The sequence below is a fragment of the Peromyscus maniculatus genome, chromosome 8 (assembly GCF_049852395.1).
Source record: "Peromyscus maniculatus bairdii isolate BWxNUB_F1_BW_parent chromosome 8, HU_Pman_BW_mat_3.1, whole genome shotgun sequence".
Classification (NCBI taxonomy): domain Eukaryota; kingdom Metazoa; phylum Chordata; class Mammalia; order Rodentia; family Cricetidae; genus Peromyscus; species Peromyscus maniculatus.
In genome coordinates, this window is record NC_134859.1 from 101,642,134 (window position 1) to 101,655,071 (window position 12,938).

Genomic DNA, 12,938 nt, shown 5'->3' on the forward strand with positions numbered 1-12,938 from the left:
TCAGAAGTGGTGCTGGTCATGTTGGGATTGAGCTCCTTCACTCTCTTTTTGCACATGGGAAAGAAGCCAGGGGTTGAGGAGGATGGGGGGGGCGGTGGTGTAAAAATACTTGCTGCCCAAAGCACCCCCGTAAAGCTGGATGCAGTAGGGTGCATCACGCATCTGTAATTCCAATGCTCTTATGGCAGAAGGAGAAACGGAACCCCCAGGAGCCTGCCAGCCAGCTAGCCTAGTGTGCAAAGAACAAAGGACAACAGGCTCCATCTCAAGCAAGGTGGAAGATGAGGAGCCACACCTGAGGTTGACCTCTGACACGTGGTGTGCACACACTCACACTCACACAGGAGCATGCACACACACACAAAAAAAAAACACACAATTTGTATTCATACAGACACAGACTTTTTTTTAAGAGTCTCAGAGATGATGGGGACTTGGCCAGGTCACCAGTAGAGCAGGATGTGGACTGTTCACCTGTTTGCAACTTAAAGCTCCGGCTGCATGCATGTTCCAGAGAGGGGTCAGGGATATGGGAGTCAACCAGAGTTTGTTAAAACGAATTGGCAGATGTGGGTGGGCATTGCACTCACCATGTACATGGGACACAAGATGAGCCTTCCCATGTATTCACAGAAGCAAGGACTGTGCTGTGGAAGTGCTTGAAACAACGTCATCGGAATTCATCACCAGCATGCTCTAAACATTCTTAACACTTTACATCTTGCAGAGGACTTTCTGAGAGTCATTTAGCTGTGGAGCAGCTACTGGGAGCCAGGTGCAGGAGACACTGGGAGGGGAGTGAAGCTTCCGTCTACAAGGAGTCCAAGCTATCAGACTGGGAATACCACACGGAAAGAGCTAGGTGGAGGCGTGCGCACACCTATCACCTCTTTTAATTTAATCATATAAATTTAAGCGATCTCAGTAAAAGGCTAATATCACTAGGTATGACCCGCTCGTGCTGATTGAGCAGATGGCAAAGGACAGTAATTTCCTGGTGTTAGAGCTACCGTCACACTCGGTGGTCAAGGGTGGGTTCTCTGGAGAGAGAGCTTCGGTGGGTAGGATGTCAAAAGGCAGAGCGGAGAATCAAGAGCTGGCAAGAAGAGGAGAGGAGAGACAAGAGGGGGGTCTCTCTCCCACATCCAGCTGGAGGTTCCAGATCTGAAATACTGATTCTTCCTATTGTGGTTTGAATGCAGAATGCCTCCTGGGAGACATTTTGAAGACTTGTTCCCTATCTCCCGCTGCTTTTTTTGGGAGGCTGTGGAACTTTAGGGTTAGGCCTTGGCTGGGGGTAAGCGGGTCACTGGGGGCGGACCTGTTTCCAGTGAGCCTTGACCACGGTGTGTGACAGGAGCTCTCATACCAGGAAATTACTGTCCTTTGCCATGTGCGCTGCTCAATCAGCACGAGGCGGGTCACACCTTGTAGTATTAGCTTTTTATGTGCTATCACTTAAATTTATATGATTAAATTAAAGAGGTAATAGGTGTGCGCACACCTCCATCTAGCTCTTTCCACGAGGTATTATCAGTCTGATGGCTTGAACTTTTTGCAGACAGAGGTGTTACTCTCAATGTAGCATCCCCTGTATCCCCCCCCCCCCCCCCCCGGGCCCCTTCCCCGTCCCCATAGGTGCTCCACAGCTAAATGGATATCAGAAAGCCCTCTGCAAGCTGTTAAACATTAAGGATGTTACGCTCTTTGTTCCCACTGCTCTCTCTGATTCATTATCCACTACCCTGTGAAGAGTCCCTGTGCCATGATCCCACGGCCATGTCTTCTGCACCACAATGGACCGAGACGCCCTCAAACTGTGAGCCCACATAAGTCACAAAGTTGTTTTCTGCTCTGTCACAGCAATGCAAACTGAACACACTCCCTCAGGCTCATGCAAAAGCATCCAGTTGTCCTCATCATGGTGCAGCCAGAAGAGCATCACAAATAGGCTCTCCCACAGACTAAGACGCCCCAGTCTGGTAAGAACCCAAGATCTGGAAGTCCTTTCCCTCTCCCTACTCAGGAGGATGACATCAGCCAGGCTGTCATGAGTATGGAAGAAGGGGACTGTCACCCCCTTTCGGCAGAATTCTGTATGCTAACATGTGGAGCTAACAGGCCAACTAGAGCTTCTCAGCACAAAGATACCTAATCAAGGGTTTTCCCTTAGGTAGTTCAAGATTGAGATGCCATGGAGAATTCCAGAGAATCACATGGAAATGGGTTTGGATAAACCAAGGGCTTTTAGTGATCAAATGTCAAGGAACATCAGCATGGGAGACTTGGGTATGTATTGTACGTCCTCTGGGTTAATGTGGAGAAATGGAAGTCTTACATCACATCTTAGTTAGCATTCTATTACTGTGATGGAATAACATGACCAAAAGCAAACTGAGGAAGAAAGGGTGAATTTTACTCACACTTTCAGGTAATAAACAGTCCATCACTAAGGGAAGTCAGAGCTGGGGAACTTGAGCCAAGAACCTGGAAGCAGAGGCCATGGAGGAACACTGCTTACTGGTTCATCATGGCTTGTGCAGCCTGACTTCTTATACAATCTTGGACCACCTGCCCAGAGGTGGCACCAAGGCCAGTGGGCTGGGGCCCTTCCATATCAACCATTAATCAAGAAAATGCTTTTTATCCACTAAGGTTCCCTCCTTCCCAGATGACCCTGGCTATGTCAAGATGAAGCAAAACAACAAAACAAAACAAACACAAAACAAAACAAAACCTTAGGTTAGCACAGGCCTCTCCCTGGCCACTGAATAAAATAAATTTTTAAAGAAGTGAGATTTAAAACAAGACAAAACAAAACTTGTTTTATATGTATGCATGTGTGTGCCTGAGTGTATGTATGGGTACCATGTGTGTGTGCGTGCACCTGGAGTCATCAGAAGAGGGTTTCAGATGCCATGGAACTGGAGTTACAGATGGTTGGGACCTGCCATGTGAGTGCTGAGAACCACACCTGAGCCCTGTGTAAGACCGGCAAGGGTTCCTGACCACAGAGCCACCTCTTTGGCCTCAATAAGTGAGTTTTTAAAGAAGCATAGTTTCCATATGTCCGAAAGTACCCACCTCCCCATTGTGTGTATATACACATAAAACATCCAGACTGCACACCAAAATGATGGGGTTGTTTCTCCCAGGGTGGGGGCCCTGGAGAGAGGATGGAGGAAGGTCATACTATCCGCTACATACTGCCCGCTAGTTAGATTTCCAGAGAGCGAACAGCGATTTATGCCATCACCGCTCTGCTATCAAACCTCCATCAAATGTGTTTTGCCGGTGTGGACCAGTCTCTCCCTTCAGTTACCACTGAGCATCTTCATTTCTGACAAACTACAATAAGAGGAGATCCTTCCTCACTCTGCTCCAACTTGCTTTCCAGCTCACTCTAAAGAAGCCAGAAGACCCTGAGTTCAACGCCCCCAACCCCCAGCCGAGAGGCCAATTTACTCAAATGTTTAAGCCTCGCTTTTTCTGAGGCATAATAGGTCCTGCCATGATGGGCTCCTGAGGGGCTCTGGGAGGAGACGGAAGTAAAGAGTTTGGCAGAGGATGTCATAAATAAGAGCGAGTTTAGTATTTTATTATCATTACTGTGTGTTATTGATTCAAAGACACCATTTCTTCATATTTTTCTATTTTCTAGAGTTGGACACATTTTTGCAATCAATGTTGTAATTTATTTGGTAGATTTTTTCCCCTTTCTGGTTACATAAAATAATGGCACAGCTAGCAATCGGCAGTGTCTTAGCTTCCGTGAAAGATAGGGTGGCATCTCTCTCTCTTTCTCTCTTAACCTCACTGGAATGCCTGTCGATATGATGGTTATGCTACATTAGAAATGGGGAAAGTTCATCCCCCAATAGCCCAGGGAGAGAGAGGCAATCTGGACCATTGCTACCATTCCCCGACTAACAAACAGTGTTCTGTGTGCTTGACATGCCCTGGTGGAAAGGCCCAGCCATCCACTGTCTTCCTGGGTACCATGCTGTCTATGACACATCATGCCACCTCCTCCCTGACCTCCCTTGTTCTTCCTCCAGCCTGGCTCCCCTCACCCCGACTCTTTGAGCTTCCCACTATAGCCTTTATCTCAAAGACAGGATAAATAACCTGGACATGGTTTCTCACCTCCTTGCCCTTGCTTAGGCCATCTGGAATTCTGAACAGGCATCTAGACATAGGGAACTTTCTGGTGTCTCCTATGGAGTCTAGGTGCTGACCTAGGTTAATTGTAGCAGAAAGAGAGTAAGTAGAGCTCACAGAGTTGGTTGGAAAGACAGAGAATATAGACACAAAAGCACAATTCTCACCTTAAGGAAATAAGTAAGAGACGGTTGATTCTGGAGCCAAATATAAGTGGCCATAGCCTGAGCATGGAGATTTAGGTCACCCCAAATCACATGTTCCAATTGTGGAAAGACTATCATGAAGTTTTATGGTAACAGAACAAAGAAAGTCATAAAACAAGGCACCTTGAAAATATATTGGTGGCAACACCAGAGAGGTGGGTTCCAGTGAAGGAAGTGGGATCTCAGCTGTGGGCCTGAGATGGTATCTGACGATACTCTGTGACAGGGCAAGGCAGCGCAAAGGTTCCTCCATCTTGCTGAGGCCATTTCAGGTTTAACTAGAGTTTGATTTCCTTGATGGAGAATCCCATGGAAAATTTTCCCAACTCTATTCTAGGAACCCAACATCAGGATGTCCTAACTAATTTATTTTAGTTTCTGTTAAACTGCCTACTTGTACAAACCTCCCCTCCAGCTAACTACTCATCTTAGCTTCTGTTAAACCGTTTGCTTCTGCCAAGAGCGAGATGCCAGGATATGGTTTTTTTGTCTTTAAAAACCCTGTGCTCTGGACACTTAATGCTACACTTAGGTCCCAAGTACTTGAGTGTAGATCCAGCCAGCTGGAATAAAGACCTTGATGAACTTGGCTATAAACTGTGTCCGAGTGGTCATCTCTGGTGGGCTCCCTGCAACAGCTCAGCTTCTCTGGTAGTGGAAGTTGTAGTTTGTTAAGTTAATACATCAGTGACATGGACAGATAGACAGACAGACAGCAGAACCTGTAATAAGAGTTCAGAGTCATGAGGCAGAGTGGGGGTCTATTAAAGGTCTTAGAGAGAAAGGGGTGGCCTCATAGGACTGCATCCAAGCTGTCCCTGATTCCTGGGGGGAAGGGGAAGGAATGTGGGACTCTGAGGAGAGGGATTGAGAAAAAGGGATACATCTAGTTGAGCTGTACCCATTATCCAGGTGAAGGTGGGGGTACAACTGGCCATCAGTAGTTCTCTGATATCCGAGCCTGGCAACCTGAGGTCGGTATGCTTCCTTGGGGAAATGAGAATGGTACCTGTCATTCTCCTGGGATCTGAGCACTTGGGGCATCTGTTTACAAACTCAGACAGGCTCCTAGAGTGTCAGTCTCTTCTGTAGCAGCAGGGACCCCACAATCAACTATGAGGACAGAGCTAGAGAGGGCTGCTGATATGGTCATAACTCGAACAGAGCCTGGTCTGGTATTCTAACACATCATCCCTTTAGTGCTCAGGGTTAGGGGAGGAGGGCTGAGTTGCTTGCCCCAGCAGCGGGTCCTTACCTACTTCTGGGGTACAGACTGGAATGGTAGTCCATTCAAGCACATACCCTGCTCCCGCCATGAGCCTTCTCTCCAGGAGACACCATGTTTCAGAAATGATGCCAGCTGGGAGAGTAGAGCGTTCTGCTCAATCAGGGGTACGGAGAGGCTCTTGTTACACAGACAGAGACACACAGACACACACAGGGACACACACACACACACACACACACACACACACACACACACACACACACACACACCTTGTTATTTGTATGAAATTCAGGCAAGCAGATCTCCTTAGGCTTAGCAGACCAAGGAGGCAGGGTAGCCCCTGTGAGCCTAGCAGAGAAATGAAGTCCTGGGTACTCCCCAACTAGCCTTCCTTTGAAAACAGAAATGCTATGGGAAAGAGGTTTGCTGGAATTAAGAGTCACTGTCAATCCCATAGCAATGTTTAAAGACACAAGGACAGTTTATCAACTAATGTCTACTTTATCCATTGTAGTTAAAGCAGAGAGGGGGTCAGGGGTCAGGTCAGACCCTGTCAGAAATGCAAATTATTCTGTGTACGCACATGTACACGTGATGCATGTGTAGAGGTCAGAGGACAATTTTGCGGAATCTAGTCTATCCTCTCACCTTACGAGGGTTCCAGGGATTGAACCGAGGTCACCAGGCTTTGAGGTAAGTGCCGCTTTTACCCACTGAGCCGTCAGCTCCACCCAGGGCTTGGATGTATTGATTTATTTTACACAGATTCTAGGCATGGGATTCAGGTCCTCTTGCTTGCAAGGCAGGCACCAACCAAGCCCCTAGAAATGCAAATCCTTGCATTCCTTCCCCAAACCTTCTGCCTCAGCCCCCCACTCCCCCCCCCCCCCCCGTGGAACCCGCAGTTTTAACCCAGCCTTCCAGGTGCATTTGATCTCACTGAAGTCTGAAGAGCACTGGTTTAATCTTAACCTTGACTACATGTGAGAATCGCCGGGGAGCCTTCAAAACCGATGTGGAGTCCCCACCCTAAACCAATTAACTGTGCCTGGTGAGAGCCGGGACTGTCTTCCAAAGCTTTCTAGGTGACTCCAATGTGCAGTGGGGTTCGGGGACACAGATAAAGCCCATGATTGTTTAGAATACGCTGTAACTACTGCAAACCTCTTAGCTCTTTTTGAGAGTAAATTGTCGCCTCTGCTACCTCGAGGGTTCTGCGACTGCCACTTCCCCAGTAAACTGATCCACCTCAATAAAGAAAAGCCAATCCTTCCTCTGCTGCCAGGTGGTCCCCATTCAGGGACAGCGGTAGCTCCCGTCAACAGCTGGAGCCTCTTCGCAGGCAGGAAGCTTTTGCACAGCTCACCTTGCTGATGGGGGTTGGGGTGGGGAGGAATGGGATGGAATCCAAGGATCTGCTGCGGGTGGGGGACTGGAAGAGAGGCTGGCGTATGCCTCGGTATGAAAAACCCCAGGAAAGTCTCCTACTAGCTCACTCAGGCCTCTGGGCAAGGAGGAACCAGGTCCCTTTAAATACAGGACTAGTGATCAGCGATATGGCCAGCACTGTGGGAAGGGGTGCTGGGCAGAGACACCCAGGGCTGTCATAGGCCCATATTCTTTGTCCATGGTGTGGATCACTTTGTGTGTGTGTGTGTGTGTGTGTGTGTGTGTGTGTGTGTGTGTGTGTGTGTGTGTGTGTTATTGTTGTGGTACATGTGTGGTAGATGTATGTATGATACATGTATGTGAATGAGCAGGTGCCTAACCCACATGTGCATACAGAGAGGCCAGAGCAGGATGTTTGTGCCTTCCTCTCAGCCTGAGTCTTTCCCTGAACTGAAAGCTCAGTTTGGACTAGGCTAGCTGGCCAGGGAACTCTTGGGATCCACTTGTCTCTGCCCTGCCAGTGCTGGGGTTCCAAGCAGGCATAGCCATGCCAGGCTTTTTACATGGGTGCTGGGGATTCAAACTCTGGTCCTTGTGTGTGCAGTGCAGGTACTCTTACCTGCTGAGCCATCTCCCTAGCCCCCATCAATCAGTTTTCATACTCGGGTCTATGCATGTGTTTTCTGGTCCAGCTTGCCTCCCTAGTGGGTCAAGACGATCAAGGATACACTGAACTTCAACACACACTGGCAGCAGTTTGTTTTGGAAAACAATGAGTGTTTTCAGCAGCCAGGTGTGTGTCAGTCTAGGGCAGACAAGCAGAATGGAGGACCCCAAGATGATGAAGAGTGCCTGGGAGCCAGGGGTTAACCCAGAGCAGAGGACAGATGTCTAGGCTCCCGGCACATGAAAATAAGCAACTGGTTCAATGAACAAAGCTGCCAGGGTCTAACCTGGGCTCTAACAAGTTAGCCTCAGCACTGGTCCTCAATAGACCAATTCAACAGGAGAGTCATAGTGAGAAACAGAAAAGGGAGATTTGTTCCATGCAGCCACTTGGGGAGAAGAATAAAGCGGTCTAGTGACCACTCCCCCAAGTTCATCTTGGGGGTCCTGACATGAGGTTTAGGTTCAAACAGAGGACAAGAGGTATGCATATGGCTAAGCAGTCCTGGTCAAGGTGTGGTCCTACCCATGACTGGCCCATCTTCTAGCTCCTGTCTGTCCTGCGAGGCAGTTGGACTAGTAGTCAGACTGTGTCAGATCTCTTCCTGGGAGACAAGCCTCCCCTCTGGCCAGCACCAGCCTTCAGCCTTCTCCTCCTCCTTCCAGCACGAGACTCCAGGGAAGTTCTAATTCCCTGGGGTCCATTGTTTCAGCGCTCTGAGAGCCCAAGGGAGGGCGGGGCATAGTGTCTTTTTAGAATATCTTCTTTGCCTGGTGCCAAGATGGTTAAAAGCTCTCCAAGGTTTCACAGGCAAAATCCTTCCCTCCCTTACCACAGGATGTGACAAACGCCTCAGCACAGAGTCCGCACCTGCACCCACTTTCTGGCAGTCTCCCCAGCATCGCCTCTGTGTTCCACAAGAAGCCAGCAAGACAGACAAGGGCACAAGGAGACAAAGTTTCAGCAAGACGGGGGACTGGGGCAGAGTCTTACTATGTTGCCCAGGCTGGCCTACAGCTTACAATCCTCTAGTCTCAGCCTCCTGTGCTGGTATTATAGGTCCATGCCACCACACCCAGATTCAACACGACATTTTCTTGAGAAAAAGCTAAGGACAAGACTGGAAGTGACATGCCCCACAGCTTACATTGTCCTCTCAGGACGGTGCACTGGCTGGTCTCAACCGTTCTGCTTTGCATGGTATGAATTACCTGCCAGGAAACTGCACAAACAAACACCCTGACCAAGAGGACGTCTGCAGCACGAATCTTAAAAGGTCTTATTTAATAAGACTAAATCTGGATCCACTTATTAGGGTGAATGTTGAATGATCAGAGAAGCAGAACGAGCCACAGCCACCTCACCTCGCCAATTCCTCAGCTGATCCTGTTTCCTCAGGCTGGAAGTCTCTTGAGTCCTCATCCAGAATGAATCTCAGCTGAATGGCTACTAAAAGCCTAAAAGCTTAACCAGCTCTAGTTCCTGGTCCTCACGCCTTATATACCTTTCTGCTTCCTGCCATCGCTTCCTGGGATTAAAGGCATGAGTCATCATGCCTGGCTGTTTCCAGTGTGGCTTTGGACTCACAGAGATCCAGATGGATCTCTGCCTCCCAAGTGATAGGATTAAAGGTGTGTGTGCAACCATTTTCTGGCCTCTCTATCTAGTGGCTGTTCTGTTCTCTGACCCCAGATACATTTATTAGGGTGCACAATATTTTGGGGAACACAATATCACCACAGATGTCCCACAAACCATCGTTCCATACTGCAGACTGTACTAGTGACTACCCAGCCAGCTGGCCCCTAATGATGTACTTGGGAAACTTTTCTTCCTATGCTGGTCCAGCAGGTGAGTTCACGTGCAGGTGAGTTCACATGCAGCCTGCCAGGCTAACCCCTGCCCCACAGTGGTTGGCCCCTTCCTGCACTAAGTCGCTGAGTTGGGCCGTACTGTCATCTATTTGGGTTGAGTGGGAATACACTGGTATGAAGACCTCACAGAGCAGAATCTAATTTCCCGTTCTCTATAAGACTCTTCTCTATGGCAATCATTTTGTCCTGTTGAGATCCGCAATGTGTGTTGATACCCCAGTGTTTTGGAAGACAGAGTGTCGCAGCCACTAGGCATCCTTTATAATGAAAAACTCAATAAAGCCTCTGGATGTTCTGGCTCACAGCGATATTTCCTCCAAAGAAGTTCCTTGTGCACCCACATCTAGGCCATCTGAGTATCAGTACCAACCTGCCTGGCTACACTCAAATAGATCCCCAAGATTCCTCAGACTCCTACACCCAAAGCCCAGTGTCTTAGTTAGGGTTTCTATTGCTGTGAAGACATACCATGACCATGGCAACTCTTATGAAGGAAAAAATTTAGTTGGGGTGGCTTACATTTTCAGAGGTTTAGTTCTTTATCATCATGGTGTGATGTGGTGGTAGGCAGGCAGACATGATGCTGGAGAAGTAGCTGAGAGTCCTACATCTTAAAAAGCAGGCACCAGGAAGTGATCTGTCTCACTGGGTGTGGCTTGAGCATATATGAGACCTCAAAGCCTGCCTCCACAGTAACACGCTTCCTCCAATAGGACCACACCTACTCCAACAATGCCATACCTCCTAATAGTGCCACCCCCCTTTTGGGGGGCATTTTCTTTCAAACTACCATGCCCAGGGACTCTGAATGTGAACTAGTTTCCCCAACAACTCTCTCTGAGACAGGGTCTCATGTAGCCCAAGATGCCCTGGTCTCCCTATGTAGATGGGGGTGACTTTGAACTCTCAGCTCCTGAGTGCTGGGATTACAGATGTGCATCATTATGCCTAGCTTCTGTGATGCTGGGAATCAAACCCATCTTTATGCATTTTAGGCAAGCACTCTATCAACGTGGCTACACCACCAGCCTCAAGATGACTCTTATAAGCATTAGATTTGGGGGACATAAGCATGTTCTGTGGGAGCAAGACTATACTTCCCCATTACCAACCTAAAAGACAGCATGTTCCCCCCCCCACCCCACAGTGCCCGATCTCCCTCAGAACTGCAGGCTGCCTGTAACATGCCACTTCTACACCATGGGAGGGACCATGGCACCAAACCCATGCCTTCCAGCCGTCACAGAAGACAATGTGGTCTCTGAGCCCCTCACATCACACACCCTCCCTCAGCCCTCCCCTCCCTTTGGACTCCCTCCCTACGCCTTGGTCTCCTGTTTGCTAAGTAGCAAAGACAGCACATTTTGTTCTGAGAGTGTACCTGCTCCTTCCTGTTTCTGCACTCCAGGCCCCTAAGCAGGCATGTCCAGGCGGATCCCCCTCCTTGGTCTTCCATTAGGAACTTCCGGAAAGCTAGTCTGTCCCCCGTGAAGGTGTGGGTGAGGTGAAGGCATTTGAACAGATCTCAGAACCCCCCAGATCTCTGACCGGAGTCCTAAGCTGCATGTAGAAGCCCACCAAAGTATTCAACCAACAAGAGTTCGCTCTGCTCTCCCTAACTGAGAGCCGTTAATAGAACGGGCTGGGCAGAAATGGATATAATGCAAACAGATGCTTATATCTCTCAGTCTGGCTTTCAGACTACTGAACAATGTACTTGTCCCCAACTCTCCACCCTCTCCCCCTGCCAAAGTGGGTTCTTCCCCAGGAATCTCAAGCTGAGAGAAGGAAAAGAGGGAGAACTAGAAAGAGGTTTTACACAGTTCTAACAACTTGTCAAACCCCCTGACAGGATGAGACTGAAGCCCAGACAATGACAGATCCATGGTAAGAATATCCTTGTCCCCCTGTTTAAACATTAATCTCACTTTGAGACCCTGAAGACAGAATTGAAGGGTTTTCTAGATCTGTTTTCTCTTCCCAATGTGGCCACATTGAATAAATCTCCCTTCCCTACTTTGCACTATTAATTTGACTCTTTTAGTTGACATATTGAGGATAGGCTGGCTGGTCCTGGCTTGGGGCACAGGTTGTGACACACACCCCCCACCACCAGTTTGATAACACTAAGCCAAGAGCTTCAGGAAGGAGCATGTAACCAAAAAAAGTCCTACAGTAGTAAGTTTCAGCAGAGAAACAGGGATGACCATATCCTAACAGGGTTCTCCACATTGTTAATACTGCCAGAGGCACAGGAATGGCAAGATTTGGGGATGTCACTCACCCCTACCTGTCTGATAGTGCCATGGGGAAGGAAGGTCATCAGCCAGCCTGCACCAACCCAGATAGACCTGCAGGTGGCGCTGCATATGGTCCTGGGACACCAAGGCAGACCCAGCAGAAAAACCACAACCTATTAACAGGACACATGTTGTTCCCACAATGCTCCTCAGGCAGGCCAAACACCCTCATTAGCATAAATTGACTTCCTGTGCCTGACCTGCAGGTGGCGGCCATTCTGTTTCCTGGCCCTGGCTTCACTAAATTAGCCCTGCTGGGCTGACGGGAAGCCCTTCAAAAAGACTCCTTTCAGATTAACATGTAAAATTTAATTACGGAGGTCCAGGCTGAGATGATGTCTAAAGCCATTTACTAAGCCCGGCGGCCTCCCCGTCCTGGGGCTAAGGAGGCAGGGGCAGCACTTTGATCATTAGCCGCTGAGAAAATCTCAGCTTGCATATTAAGGTCAGGAAATTATCCCTTCACTTTTCTCAGTAAATGGCTGCGTGGCGCACACGGTGCAAAAGGCAATTCTGAACTTCCAAGAGTGAGCCGGGATGCCCTGGAGCCGTGGGTCCCGGTCCTCATATCTAGGTCTCCATCCCTAGCAAAATCCAGTAACCAGGGAAAAGCCGAGGGAGGGACAAAGGAGATAAAACCTCTATCCCCAAAGGGCTCAGGCACAGATGGCCAGGGAGACAGGCGCCACCCCAATGAACTCTTCCCTCTGGGGCCATTCCCGGAAGCCTTCCCAGGGGAGGTGGCGCCTGGGGGGTTTCCTTGCAAGTAAAGGTGTAAGTGGATATGGGGGCCAGTGGGACAGGAGGATTCCACGAGTGCTGAGGTTTGCCGATCACAGTTTTTTTGGTCCAAATCAGCTCTCTGGGGGATTTCCTCTGTGTAACTGGCTCTACCGGGAACTGGAGGTTGGCAATCATTACCCTGCACACTAGATGAGGGACTCCTTTAGACCTCCAACAAGCAGAGAGGAGAAAGATGCTGCTCCGAGCTAAGGCCTTCAATGGTAGGGTCCTTCGGCATTCCCTTATCCCTCCACCCACAGCGGGTCTCAATTCTCAAGGCCCAGCTCTCCCCCTCCCTGCAGAGAAGTGGCCCCTTTTTCCAGCACTTTA

At 49.0% G+C, this 12,938-nt stretch overlaps 1 long non-coding RNA gene across 1 annotated transcript; it reads right to left on the bottom strand.

Annotated features, from left to right (window-relative positions):
• Positions 1-3,577: 3,577 nt before the first annotated feature.
• On the bottom strand, positions 3,578-8,308 carry LOC143267032 (uncharacterized). Its single transcript, XR_013041962.1, has 3 exons — positions 8,177-8,308; positions 4,147-4,238; positions 3,578-3,825 (listed from the first exon to the last, which is right to left on the bottom strand). It is a non-coding gene; the product is annotated as an uncharacterized LOC143267032 (long non-coding RNA).
• Positions 8,309-12,938: the final 4,630 nt, after the last annotated feature.